The 16,330-nt window shown below is 45.6% G+C and overlaps 1 protein-coding gene across 1 annotated transcript in view; it reads right to left on the reverse strand.

Moving 5' to 3' along the window:
- The window catches only part of LOC126427143 (ankyrin repeat domain-containing protein 17-like), a 93,061-nt gene that overhangs the window by 37,081 nt on the left and 39,650 nt on the right, over positions 1-16,330 (reverse strand). The gene's annotated exons all lie outside the window — the stretch shown is intronic.

Consider the following 16,330-nt stretch of genomic DNA (forward strand, 5'->3'; position numbering starts at 1 on the left):
TGGAAAATCGCTGAGGCAATAGCAGCACGGCTGGTGAATGTGCGGCCACGGAGAGTGTCTTTCATTGTTGGAAAAAGCCAAAAGTCACTAGGAGCCAGGTCAGGTGAGTAGGGAGCATGAGGAATCACTTCAAAGTTGTTATCACGAAGAAACTGTTGCGTAACGTTAGCTCGATGTGCGGGTGTGTTGTCTTGGTGAAACAGCACACGTGCAGCCCTTCCCGGACGTTTTTGTTGCAGTGCAGGAAGGAATTCGTTCTTCAAAACATTTTCGTAGGATGCACCTGTTACCGTAGTGCCGTTTGGAACGCAATCGGTAAGGATTACGCCCTCGCTGTCCCAGCACATGGACACCATCATTTTTTCAGCCCTGGCGGTTACGCGAAATTTTTTTGGTGGCAGTGAATCTGTGTGCTTCCAAGGAGCTGACTGGCACTTTGTTTCTCGATAGAAAAATGGCATCCAGGTCTCATCCATTGTCACAACCGACGAAAAGAAAGTCCCATTCGTGCTGTCGTCGCGCGTCAACATTGCTCGGCAACGTGCCACACAGGCAGCCGTGTGGTCGTCCGTCAGCATTCGTGGCACCCACGTGGATGACACTTTTCGCATTTTCAGGTCGTCATGCAGGATTGTGTGCACAGAACCCACAGAAATGCCAACTCTGGATGCGATCTGTTCAGCAGTCATTCGGCGATCCCCCAAAACAATTCTCTCCACTTTCTCGATCGTGTCGTCAGACCGGCTTGTGCGAGCCCGAGGTTGTTTCGGTTTGTTGTCACACGATGTTCTGCCTTCATTAAACTGTCGCACCCACGAACGCACATTCGACACATCCATAACTCCATCACCACACGTCTCCTTCAACTGTCGATGAATTTCAATTGGTTTCACACCACGCAAATTCAGAAAACGAATGATTGCACACTGTTCAAGTAAGGAAAACGTCGCCATTTTAAGTATTTAAAACAGTTCTCATTCTCGCCGCTGGCGGTAAAATTCCATCTGCCGTACGGTGCTGCCATCTCTGGGACGTATTGACAATGAACGCGGCCTCATTTTAAAACAATGCACATGTTTCTATCTCTTTCCAGTCCGGAGAAAAAAATCAGAGACCTTAGAACTTGAATGCACCTCATATTATACAGTGAAGGTGAAAGGATGTGAATGATACGATTCGCTGAGTGAAAGTGAAGAAGAATTATGGTACTGCTGAATGGTGCAGACCATCTAACGAGAACAGGATATGGATTGAGAGTAAATCGAAGAAAGACGAAAGTAATGAGAAGAAGCAGAAATGAAAACAGTGAGAAACTTAACATCAGGATTAATGGTCACAAAGTAGATGACGTTAGGAAATCCTTCTACCTAGTTAGTAAAATAGCCAAAGACGGATGGAGCAAGGAGGACGTAAAAAGCAGGCAAAAAGGGCATTCCTGGCCAAGAGAAGTCTGCTAGTATCAAATGTAGATCTTAATTTGAGGGAGAAATTTCTGAGAATGTACGTTTGGAGCACAGGATAGTATGGTGGTGAAACATTGATTGTAGGAAAACGAGAATAGAAGAGAATCGAAAAGTTTGAATTGTGAAGCTACAGACGAATGTTGAAAATTAGGTGGACTGATACGGTAAGGAATGAGGAGGTTCTGTGCAGAATCATAGAGGAAAGGAATATGTGGAAAACACTGACGAGGAGAAGCGACAAGATGATAGGACAACTGTTAAGACGTCAGAGAATGAATTCTATGGTACTAGAAGGAGCTGTAGAGGGCAAAGACTGTAGAGGAAGAGAGAGATTGGAATACATCCAGCAAATAATCGAGGACGCAGGTTGCGAGTGCTACTTTGATAGGAAGAGGTCGGCAGAGAAGAGGAATTTGTGATAGGCTGCATCAAACCAGGCAGAAGACCGATGGATCAAAAAAAAAAAAGTGTTTTCGAATTATCCGTATATGGACGAGGCTGTATTGTAGATATTTGTTGGTCAGTTGTGTTTGGCTCGACTGAGTAGTGAGTAGTCTGATGTGAAACAGAGAAAATAGGACATGTATTGCTAAATAATTTAATATTTTTTCCATAAAATGAAATTTTTTGACACTCTTGTCCAAAAACTCCACATCAGGAATGTCACAAGATAAGGAAAATGAACATATTGTGATTGTAAAGTATAGTAGAGAGCATATATGATGAGATTTTTAGTTGAATTTGGGCTGTACGTGTTGCGAAATTCAGCAGACAGCGCTGGCAGCTCTGACTCTACCCTGATTGGATAACAAAATGTGCCAACACGAGAGATGTATGGGTGTGTCATTCCAGCCCGCTTCAACTCTACGTGAGAAGTCATCATTGGTCGTGCAGGACTTTCGACGATCCATGACCAAATGATTTGAGTGGTTCAGGAATTTCGACACGGACTGTCCAGGGCAGTACCCAAATACCCTCTGTACTGAGGAAGGTGAAAAATGCGTTAGCAACATCTGGTATTGCCCTATCTTGTTGAAAGATAGCATTACAGATGGCTCAAAAGTTGAGGACAGACACAGATCTCAAAAGTTCACAAATGCGGCACCTGCTGTCCAATTTACAGGCTATGCGAACCAGAGCTGATCGTGTTGTGTACTACCTAAATGTACCCCATGTCAGCTCGCCAGGTGCCGAGTCCGCATGACGGTGACGACCTAACTTGGTAATGTTTGTTTTCCTCAGAGAGTCCAGACAGCGATACGTCCATCGTGGTGTTATGTGCAGAACCGGGATCCGTCTGAAAACATAACGTGTGCCGGCTAGGCAACTCTCTTTGCTGCTTCGTCAACGACAGCTGCGACAACGCTAGCTGTGATAGCTATCATTGTCGCTGCTGACGTCGTCGCGCTTGTCATACTAATACCAGTCGTGCTGCAAACAGGTCCAACCGTGACACAACGTGACGTGGCTGCACGATGCTGCACAACCATGCGAATGCGCCGACGTTTCTCCTTTATACAGGGTGAGTCACCTAACGTTACCGCTGGATATATTTCGTAAACCACATCAAATACTGATGAATCGGTTCCACAGACCGAACCTGAGGAGAGGGGTTAGTGTAATTAGTTAATACAAACCATAAAAAAATGCACGGAAGTATGTTTTTTAACACAAACCTACGTTTTTTTAAAATGGAACCCCGTTGGTTTTGTTAGCACATTTGAACATATAAACAAATACGTAATCAGGGCCGTTTGTTGCATTGTAAAATGTTAATTACATCCGGAGATATTGTAACCTAAAGTTGACGCTTGAGTACCACTCCTCCGCTGTTCGATCGTGTGTATCAGAGAGCACCGAATTACGTAGGGATCCAAAGCGAACGGTGATGGACCTTAGGTACAGAAGAGACTGGAACAGCACATTACGTCCACAAGCTAACACCTTTTTATTGGTGTTTTTCACTGACGCACATGTACATTACCATGAGTATGGAGATCAAAATCACTGTCTAGAGCTGTCAGATCTTGAAAGCGCTGATCAACTAAACTATGTGAATAACGTTCACACTCTTTGTGAACATCTAGCATGGATGATAATTTGGGAAAATGAGCTAGGTTTCCTGTTTCTAGCTGACTCACCCAAAGTGTCAATTTCATTTTAAAAGCTCGTATTCGACCTATGAAATGAGTAATTAGCAGATCTTTACCTTGTAGTAAAATGTTCAAAGCATTCAGATGGCTAGTTAAACCCGCTAAGAACGCGAGATCACATTCAAACGTGCGCGCGCATTTCCCCTCCCTCCCCCCCCTCCCTACTCCGCGACCTTGCACCTGCTCGCGAGCACGTGCCTGAGCAGACGCGAGTACTCGCGCTCAAAACCGGCCAGTTGTGAAGCCCTGGTCTAAAGCCTCGTTTGTAAAGGAACATTTGGGAATGGAGTGCAACATTCCTACTTTCGCTTTGCTAACCTTAATTTCACTTCCTGTCTCACCCGTGAGTGTCGGGAACCACATGAGGTACATATGACCAGAATTTTATCCAGTTTTGCGAAAAATCCTTCGATAGTATTCCGTTATAGTAGTCGTTCGAAGCTTCATGTAGTGTGCTCTTGACAGAAATATGCGTTTCTTTCAGCATTTCTGTGTCTGTAGTTCTGCCAACAGCCTTGACGCAGTCGTAACACCGGTTGCCGTCACATCATTCGAAGTTAAGCGCTGTCGCGCTGAGCTAACACTTGGATGGGTGACCGTCCGGTCTGCCGAGCGCTGTTAGAAAGCGGGGTGCACTCAGTCCTTGTCAGGCAAACTGAGGAGCTACTTGATCGAGAAGTAGCGGCTCCGGTCTCGGAAACTAAAATACGGACGGGAGAGCGGTTTACTGACCACATGCCCCTCCATATCAGCACTACGGGACTAAACATCTGAGGTCATCAGTCCCCTAGACTTAGAACTACTTAAACCTAACTAACCTAAGGACATCACACAAATCCATGCCCTAGGCAGGATTCGAACCTGCGACCGTAGCGGCAGCTCGGTTCCGGACTGAAGCGCCTAGAACCGCTCGGCCACAGCGGCCGGCTATGAAGAATTCAGAAAACTCAGAACATGAAATGAGTGTCACTTCACAGTCCACCAATCAAGCCGCGCTACGAGCAACCAAAGGAATGATGACTTTGGTACGATTCTTGACGAAAAATAAGAAATAGCACAGGCTATGTATTAAATCAAAAGAAACTGACAAACTGATTTGTGAAACGACTCCTACAAAGTTCGTGAAAGATTGCAGCTTTCGACGCTTAATACAATGTGTAATGCTATACTTGGCATATTATCAGTTTAGAGAACACCACTCCTTTTTATTTTCAGTAAAGTATGCTGTAATCGTTAATTACATAAGAAGTTTACAATAAAACTAAGTTTTGTTTTCTAACTATTAGTAAGATTATTTTACATACTGCTGTTATTATTTAGAAGCTGTAATTACGTAAATACCACTCCAGAAAAACTACTGACCAGCCTCCTGCTCCGACTTTTGCTCCGATACCGCAAAACTACGCCACATCTCTGTCGACCTGGTAGGGCACCGTTTGTGAAATACGGTTCATGGAGGGTTCCCGGGTTTTAAAACACACGCCTTTCCTTACTGTTCTTATTCACGATTCCTCCAGCTACATGCAGGTGACATTAACTTCAAAGTAGCAATATTGAAACTTCAGGCATTTAATTCACTGTCTAGTTTTATGGCATTACGGTTCTTCATTTATTTTGCATCAGACTTGCCTCTCTGTGAACTCTTTTTAACCTCTTGTACTACAAAGAAGAACATAAAACCAGACATGGTATCAAAGGTTTAGAGTTTACATGTTGCGCAAGCTGCAGTTAATTTCAACTCGTACTGTTTTCCTTGTGATAGAAGTGAAATTGTCGAAAGATAAAATATAACGTGCCTGGTACTTGAGATGCTTGATGGATTGTCTGATAAAGGTAACTGACTTGTTTGCTACAGCAATCTGATGCAAGTTACGTGCAAACGCTCTCCAAAGACGCCCTTATCTGATAAGCGACCTAAATTAGGCGAAACTACACAGTTTTTGTGGTATGCTCGTTTTCTAATCTTTCTCACTTCATATGTCAGTAACTGATACTGTGTCATTCTTCTGTCTAAAATAAGGAATTTACAGAAAGAAACTCTGGTGCTGGAGCTGAGTGTGTGCACGCTCCGCTGCAGAGAGAAAATTTTCGTTTTGGAAACATCCACCAGAATGTGGCTAAGCCATGTCCCCGCAGTATCCTTTCTCCCAGGAGTGACAGTCTTCCAAATTTCGCAGGAGATCCGTCGGTAGGTTGATTCGAGGGAAGGGGCCAAACAACGAGCTTATCGGTCCGATCGGATTAGGGAAGGATGGGGGAGAAAATCGGACGTGCTTTTTCACAGGAACCATCCCGGTGTTTACCTGAAGCGATTTAGGGAAATCATAGAAAATCTAAATGGGCACGGCCAGATGCGGGTTTGAACCGTCATTCTCCCGAATGCGAGTCCAGTGTACTAACCACTGCGTCAAGTCGCACGGTTTCGCCGGAAATTTCGCTGTGAAATTTGGAAGGTAGGAGACAAGGTACTGACTGAAGTAATGCTGTGAGGACGGGGCGTGAGTAGTGCTTGGGTAGCTCAGACGGTAGAGCACTTGCCCGCGAAAGGCAAAGGTCCCGAGTTCGAGTCTCTGTTAGCACACAGTTTTAATCTACCAGGAAACTTCTATGACTTTATCCTGCAGTACTGGCTTCAAGACGTGTCTTTCTCGAGGAGACGCAGTAGCTTGGGCAGGAAAGTGATGGTGGACAGTTCTAGGATACTGTTCAGGATCTGACTCGGTACCCGGACTGCAGTATCTGAGGCGGCCCTTTTTCCTTGACGCAGAGGGGAGTGGGGGAGTTGAACACTGTGCAGGCAGACGCTGCGGCCCTCCCCCCACCTCGCCTCGCTGAGGCCAGTGGCTGCCTCTCGTCTGCTGCCAGAGAGGGGTTGCTCAACCATGCACGGTACTGTCTAGGGCTGTTGATAAAATATCTATATACTGATATATTTTCCTATAATATATCTATATACAGGGTGTTACAGAAAGGTACGGCCAAACTTTCAGGAAACATTCCTCACACACAAAGAAAGAAAATATGCTACGTGGATATGTGTCCGGAAACGCTTACTTTCCATGTTAGAGTTCATTTTATTACTTCTCTTCAAATCACTTTAATCATGGAATGGAAACACACAGCAACAGAACGTACCGGCGTGACTTCAAACACTTTGTTACAGGAAATGTTCAAAATGTCCTCCGTTAGCGAGGATACGTGCATCCACCCTCTGTCGCGTGGAATCCCTGATGCGCTGATTCAGCCCTGGAGGGTGGCGTATTGTATTACAGTCGTCCACAATACGAGCACGAAGAGTCTCTACATTTGGTACCGGGGTTGCGTAGACAAGAGCTTTCAAATGCCCCCATAAATGAAAGTCAAGAGGGTTGAGGTCAGGAGAGCGTGGAGGCCACGGAATTGGTCCGCCTCTACCAATCCGTCGGTCACCGAATCTGTTGTTGAGAAGCGTACGAACACTTGGACTGAAATGTGCAGGAGCTCCATCGTGCACGAACCACATGTTGTGTCGTACTTGTAAGGGCACATGTTCTAGCAGCACAGGTAGAGTATCCCGTATGAAATCATGATAACGTGTTCCATTGAGCGTAGGTGGAAGAACGTGGGCCCAATCGAGATATCACCGACAATGCCTGCCCAAACGTTCACAAAAAATCTGTGTCGATGACGTGATTGCACAATTGCGTGCGGATTCTCGTCAGCCCACACATATTGATTGTGAAAATTTACAATTTGATCACGTTGGAATGAAGCCTCATCCGTAAAGAGAACATTTGCAATGAAATGAGGATTGACACATTGTCGGATGAACCATTCGCAGAACTGTACCTGTGGATGCCAATCAGCTGCTGATAGTGCCTGCACACGCTGTACACGGTACGGAAACAACTGGTTCTCCCGTAGCACTCTCCATACAGTGACGTGGTCAACGTTACCTTGTACAGCAGCAACTTCTCTGACGCTGACATTAGGGTTATCGTCAACTGCACGAAGAATTGCCTCGTCCATTTCAGGTGTCCTCGTCGTTCTAGGTCTTCACCAGTCGCGAGTCATAGGCTGGAATGCTCCGTGCTCCCTAAGACGCCGATCAATTGCTTCGAACGTCTTCCTGTCGGGACACCTTCCTTCTGGAAATCTGTCTCGATACAAACGTACCGCGCCACGGCTATTGCCCCGTGCTAATCCGTACATCAAATGGTCATCTGCCAACTCCGCATTTGTAAACATTGCACTGACTGCAAAACCACGTTCGTGATGAACACTAACCTGTCGATGCTACGTACTGATATGCTCGATGCTAGTACTGTAGAGCAATGAGTCGCATGTCAACACAAGCACCGAAGTCAACATTACCTTCCTTCAATTGGGCCAACTGGCGGTGAATCGAGGAAGTACAGTACATACTGACGAAAATAAAATGAGCTCTAACATGGAAATTAACCGTTTCCGGACACATGTCCACATAACATCTTTTCTTTCTATGTGTGTGAGGAATGTTTCCTGAAAGTTTGGCCGTACATTTTGTAACACCCTGTATATCGGCAAATATCTGCACCGAGATCAACACATCGATATCGAAATGGCAATATCGAGCGCCGAAATTTTTCTTTAGTGTTATATTTTTTTGGCAATTTTCGGTAGATATTTGAAGTTATTTTCTCGAAATCGTAGTAGAACGTAATTTTACTTTCACTGTGTGAAGAAGACTTACTACTTTTTCAGCTTTCGTCACGACCAATCTTTCTCTTTCAATGTGTGGAGCAAGTATAGGTGGCTCAAAAATAAGTCCTTTGTAGCGTGGGTGGGGGAGTGAAAGTGTTAATGGAATAATAAGATTTCCGATGCGAAGAAACAGCACACCAGTTGCGTTAGAAAACAATTTTTAGCGCATCTAGTGTGCTATTTCTTCCCATCCGCATTCTTCAAAAACAACTGCTGAAAACGACGAATAAAAATCTAAACGACAAGACTGTTATTTGCGGCGGGTGGAGACGTGTGGGGAGAAATGCTGGCGTAATCAGCGCTACCGATAGAAAATGCAACATTTAACTTCGCCACGCAATTTTGACACTACAGCTGCTGGGTCGTTGGCAGAAATGAGAAAAACAGGGAAGTCGACATGAAGTGGTCCGGACAAATCCGATATGTGACGAAACCCAACGACGGACCCATCGGACACCTTCCATTGTGCCACCTACATGCAGTTACCATTGTTAGCAACGTGGTTATCGCCAAGCGCGAACGTGCATCGTTCTCCTTTCAATTTTTGCCCTAAGGGGGATAAGCAGACTCCTAGCTTGTTGTTGTTGTTGTGGTCTTCAGTCCTGAGACTGGTTTGATGCAGCTCTCCATTCTACTTTATCCTGTGCAAGCTTCTTCATCTCCCAGTACCTACTGTAACCTACATCCTTCTGAATCTGTTTAGTGTATTCATCTCTTGGTCTCCCTCTACGATTTTTACCCTCCACGCTGCCCTCCAATACTAAATTGGTGATCCCTTTATGCCTCAACACATGTCCTACCAACCGATCCCTTCTTCTAGTCAAGTTGTGCCACAAACTTCTCTTCTCCCCAATCCTATTCAATACCTCCTCATTAGTTACGTGATCTACCCACCTTATCTTCAACATTCTTCTGTAGCACCACATTTCGAAAGCTTCTATTCTCTTCTTGTCCAAACTATTTATTGTCCATGTTTCACTTCCATACATGGCTACACTCCACACAAATACTTTCAGAAAGGACTTCCTGACACTTAAATCTATACTCGATGTTAACAAATTTCTCTTCTTCAGAAACGCTTTCCTTGCCATTGCCAGTCTACATTTTATATCCTCTCTACTTCGACCATCACCAATTATTTTGCTCCCCAAACAGCAAAACTCCTTTACTACTTTAAGTGTCTCATTTCCTAATCTAATTCCCTCAGCATCACCCGACTTAATTCGACTACATTCCATTATCCTTGTTTTGCTTTTGTTGATGTTCATCTTATATCCTCCTTTCAAGACTTGTTGACGTACAGAATATCTAATAATGAATCTATACTTAAATGTAGAGCTCTAGAACCGACCGTATATTTACAATTTACAGATGATTTTTTATAGCCCAGCAAGTCGAAATCTATTCCATCCATATATCGATACTTGCTTTCAATATATCGCGAGCCGATAATAATACATTTCTTAAGAAAGCAAAGTATCGGATTCGCTACATTTTCAAAAATATCAGCACTCCCAGTTCTGACAGCTGAAGCGCTCTTCGCTTTTCTGGAAGCGGCTGCACAGTACTAGATAGTGAAGTGTCAGTTTTTTGGAAAATTTTCGTGTGTCAGCAATTCGCGGCATAAACATCTTCAAATTTTTTATTTCAAGTATTTTTACTTGCAATTTGTTACTAAAAAGAAGATAAAAAGCGCCACGGAGGCAACTGTGACGTTCAGTTAGGTAATGGGAAAAATTGAAAGACAAGTCAACGTACTTTCAATGTACTACTGGGCCAAGAAAAAGTTTTTCAGATTGTGACACAATGCAGCGTTGCCGAACTCCCAGAAAAATAGGTGTGTGCTATGGGGAAAGGATGTATTATACACGTATTTACATGAACTGAGTAGGATAAAGGAGAACAAAACAGCATGTTGTAACATCTCCTATTACACTTCAACACATAAATAATCCAAGTTTGTGAAGTGTTGCCTCTAGCGTACTTATTTGTGGAATGTGTTCAGCCGGCCGGAGTGGCCGTGCGGTTCTAGGCGCTACAGTCTGGAACTGAGCAACCGCTACGGTCGCAGGTTCGAATCCTGCCTCGGGCATGGATGTGTGTGAAGTGCTTAGGTTAGTTAGGTTTAAGTAGTTCTGGGTTCTAGGGGACTGACGACCTTAGAAGTTAAGTCCCATTGTGCTCAGAGCCATTTGAACCATTTTGAACCTTATCTTAAGGTTTGCCTCCATTATCGAGTGCAACGTCAGGTATCTGTCTGCTGCCTTTAGCTTTCCTTAGAGCTAAAAGCTAAACCACAGTATTACGTCCCCAGCTGCACGTCTCCGAAGGCCTTCAGACTGTCGGGACTGCACCATGTGGACCCAAACGCTGAAGCAGTACTCTAGAATGGGTCGCACAGTAGTGTCGCAGGCGTTATCGTTAACAGATAATCAGCACCTTTCGAGAACGTTCCCATCACATCTAACTCCCCCATTGGCCGCCTCTACGAATAACTCTACGCGCTAGGCCAACCTCACATCACTTCTTACGAGGGAAACTCCCCGTCTCACCCCCCTCACATTTACAATATGTGATCGAAAGTATGTGGACACACCCAAAACATACGTTTTTCGTATTAGGTGCATTGTCCTGCCACCTTCTGACAGGCACTCCATATCAGCGACCTCAGTAGTCATTAGACATCGTGACAGAGCAGAATGGGGTGCTCCGCAGAACTCACGCACTTCGAACGTGATCGGGTGATTGGGTGTCACTTGGGTCATACGTCTGTACGCGAGATTTCCACACTCCTAAGCATCCCTAGGTCCACTGTTTCTGATGTAATACAGAAGTGGAAACGTCAAGGAACACGTACAGCACGAAAGCGTACAGGCCTACCTCGTCTGTTGGCTGACAGAGACCGCCGACAGTTTAAGAGGGTTGTAGTGTGTAATAGGCAGACATCTATCCAGACCATCACAAAGGAATTCAAAACTGCATCAGAATCCACTGAAAGTACTATAACAGTTAGACGGCAGGTGTGAAAACTTGGATTTCATAGTCGAGCGCCTGCTCATAAGCCACACATGACGCCAGTAAATGACAAACGACGCCTCGCTTGGTGCAAGGAGCGTAAACATTAGACGATTGAACAGTGGAAAAACGTTGTGTGAACTGAGGAATCACGATAAACAATGTGGCGATCTGATGGCAGGGTGTGGGTATGGCGAATATATGGTGAACGTCAATTGCCAGCGTGTGTAGTGCCAACAGTAAAATGGGGGGGGGGGGGGGGAGGAGTGGTGTTATGGTGTAGTCGTGTTTCTCATGGAGGGGTCTTGCACCCCTTGTTGTTTTGCGTGGCACTATCACAGCACAGGTCTACATTAATGTATTAAGCACCTTCTGCCTTCCGACTGTTGAAGAGCAATTCGGGGATGGCGCTTGCATCTTTCAGCATGATCGAGCACCTGTTCATAATGCACGGCCTGTGCGGTTACACGACAATAGCATCCCTGTAATGACTGGCCTGCACAGAGTCCTGACCTGTATCCTATAGAACACCTCTGGGATGTTTTGGAACGCCGACTTCGTGACAGGCCTCATCGACCGACAGCGATACCTCTCCCCACTGCAGCACTCCGTGAAGAATGGGCTGTCATTCCCTAAGAAACCTTCTGGCACCTGATGGAACGTATGCCTGCGTAAGTGGAGGCTGTCATCAAGACTAAGGGTGGGCCGACACCATGTTAAATTCCAGCATTACCGATGGAGGGTGCCACGAACTTGTAAGCCTTTTTCAACCAAGTGTCCGGATACTTCTGATCAGATAGTGTATTGGTAATGTGACCCAGTGGACAGCGCGTCAAAAGCTGAACACTTATCAAGCGTAAAAAAACAGGAAAAAGGTGCACTGGACTGTGAAAAAAGAAGCAAAACAGAAACAGCGAATGGTCCAAGTTCGACATGTGCACCATCAGCTGCAGGAATCACGGCGTCGTGGTTGTTTGATCACCGTGTTCATATACGAAGCTGGATGTCTGTGTTCAAATGTCCTTCGTGCCCCATTTTTTTTTCACAAAATTACGAACTGTGTGTCCGGTCATTAACATGTTTGCTCACCGTATTCAAATTTCCATCTGTGTTGTGGTGTAACGTCCGTTTCCAATAGCGAAGTATCTCCTACTTATTCTACACAAATATCACGTGTTGTGACTCATTTGTTCCATTTTGCAAGTTTTGGCTCGCCCTTTGTTGTTACATAGTTCACACACATTTATGTTATTGTTTTATTTCTGTGAGAGGTCTACGCAGCATCTCGCTTGCTTTCACTATTCATCGCATTTACTTGCGACAGTAATATATTTTTATCTCATTACTCATGTGGGTGTGTGTGTGTGGTTTGAGGTTTTCGGGGGCTAAACAGCGTGGTCATCAGCGCCCAAACGCATAGAAACAGGAACACATGCGGTGAAGAGACGAAGATGGACAGTGAACAAGGAGAACAGCTAAAAGACACAGGCCTGACGCAGTTCCAAATCCTCACATACAGAGACAAAACAAGAGGAGAAGAAACCCACTAAAAAGGAAAGGAAACATAAGGAAAAGAGAACAGAAATCGAAGTGAAACAAGTAGGTAATCGTGACTGGCGGACCTCTTACCTAAAACCTGGGTGAGCCAGTCACCCAGCAGCACTTTAAAATCCTCTCCCTAAAATCCGAGGCAACAAATTGGACAGGACACAAAACCGTAAGACCTTAACCACAGTCGTTGCGTCGTCTTGCAAAATTGAGGGCAAATCCGGTGGCAAGGAAACCACCGCCCTCTGGTCAGAGAATAAAGGACAGTCAAGTAAAATGTGGCGGACAGTAATCTGGACGCCACAAGCACTGCAGATTAGGGGGTCCTCCCGCCGAAGTAAAAAACCGTGCGTTAAGGGACTGTGCCCGATGCGGAGGCGAGTGAGGAGAACCTCATCCCGCCTGCATGACTGGTAGGACGTACGCCATGGCCGCGTGGTGGCCTTGACCAGACGCAGCTTATTTTCACCGACTGCCAGCCATTCCTCTTCCCATTGACGCATAACACGAAAACGCAGGAGGGAGGTAACAGCATGGAGGGGGACGGCACAGTCAACAACGTGAGGTAGGGAACATGCATCTTTGGCAGCCACATCCGCCAGTTCGTTTCCCCTAATACCCACGTGCCCCGGCACCCAGCAGAAAGAAACCTCCTTCCCCTGCCGTTGCAGGTGGAGTAGGGCATTGTGGATGTTCTGGACGCTGGGTACAAGTGTTGCACGGTCTGAAGGGCACTCAGGGAGTCATAACAGATGAGAAACTTGAGACTGGGAACACATCTCATCCGCTCCAATGCCCGCAAGATCGCAAACAATTCGGCATCAAAGACGGTAAACGCCGCAGGAAGCCGTAACTTGACGACTCGATCAGGGAAAACAACAGCACAACGAACAGAGTCCCCCTGTTTAGAGCCATCCGTAAATACTGGTACATGGTCGGGATGCTGGTTTAAAATATCGTAAAATAAGGAGGTAAAAACAAACGCAGGAGTGCAGCTCCTCCGGTACTCTGACAAGTCTAAAATGACGCTGGGCCTCTGGAGCAACCAGGGAGGCAGGCGGGTAAAACCCTTGAGTTGGGGTGCCACACGCTCCTCACCAAGGGACTCAAGCAAATGCTTGGCACGAATCCCAAATGGTCTCGTTGCCCTGGGACGACTGGAAAAGAGACGTTCCATAGGCGGTCGGGCAACGGTAGGGTACGCAGGGGAGGTAGGACAGGCAAGGAATTGACACAGCCGTCGCACCATGAGGAGTTTCCCCTGCCTCAGCACACAGGCTGGGGATGGGACTGGTATGGAAGGCCCCAGTGGCCAGCCTGGTACCCTCATGGTGTACTGCGTCAAGAATCTTCAGATACGAAGGCCTCGCTGACCCAAACACGGTGCATCCATAGTCAAGACGCGACCGGACGAAAGCCCTATAAAACTGCAGCAGACGCGCCCGATCTGCTCCCCAGGACCGATGGCTCAGACACTTCAAAATATTCAGTGTCTTCAGGGCCCGCGACTTGAGGTCTTTAAGGCGCGGCAACCACGACAACTTGGAATCAAAAGTGAGGCCCAGGAACCTCACAGTGTCTCTAAAAGGAAGAATGGTGTCCCTCAGACGCAATTCAGGGGAGGTAAAAGCACGTCGAGAACGATTAAAATGAACACACACACATTTGTCTGCAGAAAAAGTAAAACCCGTCTTCGCAGTCCATGCCTCTAATCGCTTTGTCGTAAGCTGCAGCTGCCGACTAGCAGTGACAAGACTGGAGGAAGAACAGAAAAGAACAAAATCGTCCACAAACAAGGAGCACTGGGCCGGACTCCGGATAGTGGACGTGATACTGTTAATGGCGATGGCAAAGTGGGTAACACTTAAAACGCTTCCCTGAGGAACACCATTCTCCTGCATGTACAAATCAGATAGCACATTACCAACCCGATATCAAAAGAGGCGGTGGGAAAGAAAGGACCGAATGAAGATGGGGAGATGGCCACGAAACTCATTACTCATGTTCTACAACCAATATACAGGGTGTTACAAAACGGTACGGTGAAACTTTCAGCAAACATTCCTCACACAAATAAAGAAAAGATGTTATGTGGACATGTGTCCGAAAACGCATAATTTCCATGTTAGAGCTCATTTTAGTTTCGTCAGTATGTACTGTACTTCCTCGATTCACCGCCATGATTTCATACGGGATACTGTACCTGTGCTGCTAGAACATGTGCCTTTACAAGTACGACACAACATGTGGTTGATGCACGATGGAGCTCCTGCACATTTCACTCGAAGTGTTCGTACGATTCTCAGCAACAGATTCGGTGACCGACGGATTGGTAGAGGCGGACCAATTCCATGGCCTCCACGCTCTCCTGACCTCAACCCTCATGACTTTCATTTATGGGGGCATTTGAAAGCTCTTGTCTACGCAACCCCAGTACCAAATGTAGAGACTCTTCGTGCTCGTATTGTGGACGGCTGTGATACAATACGCCATTCTCCAGGGCTGCATCAGCGCATCAGGGATTCCGTGCGACGGAGGGTGGATGCACGTATCCTCGCTAACGGAGGACATTTTGAACATTTCCTGTAACAAAGTGTTTGAAGTCACGCTGGTACGTTCTGTTGCTGTGTGTTTCCATTCCATGATTAATGTGATTTGAAGAGAAGTAATAAAATAGGCTCTAACGTGGAAAGTAAGCGTTTCCAAACACATGTCCACATAACATATTTTTTTCTTTGTGTGTGAGGAATGTTTCCTGAAAGTTTGGCCATACCTTTTTGTAACACCCTGTATAGAATGGCAACTGCCCCAAGACTACAGAAGGAGAACAGGCACGTCGATGAGCGGATGGAAAGTTCATAATTTTATGAGAAAGAAATGAGGCACCAGGGAGGTTTCAACACGGATCTTCCGCTATGGAGTCCAACACCGTGGTCACACAACCACGACGCCATGTTTATTGGAATTTGATGTATCTTGCATATTTTGAGCTTGGACCATTCACTGTTTCTACTTCGCTTTTTTTTCATATTTCATTACATCTTAGTCCTGCTTCCATGCTTGATCCGTAATCTGTTTTTGACGGGCTATCCACAGGGTCGTTTTATTAGTGAATCTGAGTGGGTGCGATAGGGAGTTTCCATTGTTAGTATTACACCCGAGTATTAATGCAATGTGAAAGGCTTTAAAAGTTCACACTGATTTTGTAATCGGATAACATACGAGATTATCTCATCTTTACTAACATTTTAGTTCCGTTAGTAGACATTTAAATAGAGTTTTAATTCAGTGTAACAAAGCACATTAGCATGAAAGTCTTTCTGTGTTTCGTTTACATCTGCTAACAACAATCCGTTCCTCTAGAGAAAGAAGGACGCAGTAATCCTGTGTTATAAGACGTAGATGTATGTTGAGATACCTTTGAATACA

The sequence above is a fragment of the Schistocerca serialis genome, chromosome 11 (genome assembly GCF_023864345.2).
Source record: "Schistocerca serialis cubense isolate TAMUIC-IGC-003099 chromosome 11, iqSchSeri2.2, whole genome shotgun sequence".
Classification (NCBI taxonomy): Eukaryota; Metazoa; Arthropoda; class Insecta; order Orthoptera; family Acrididae; genus Schistocerca; species Schistocerca serialis.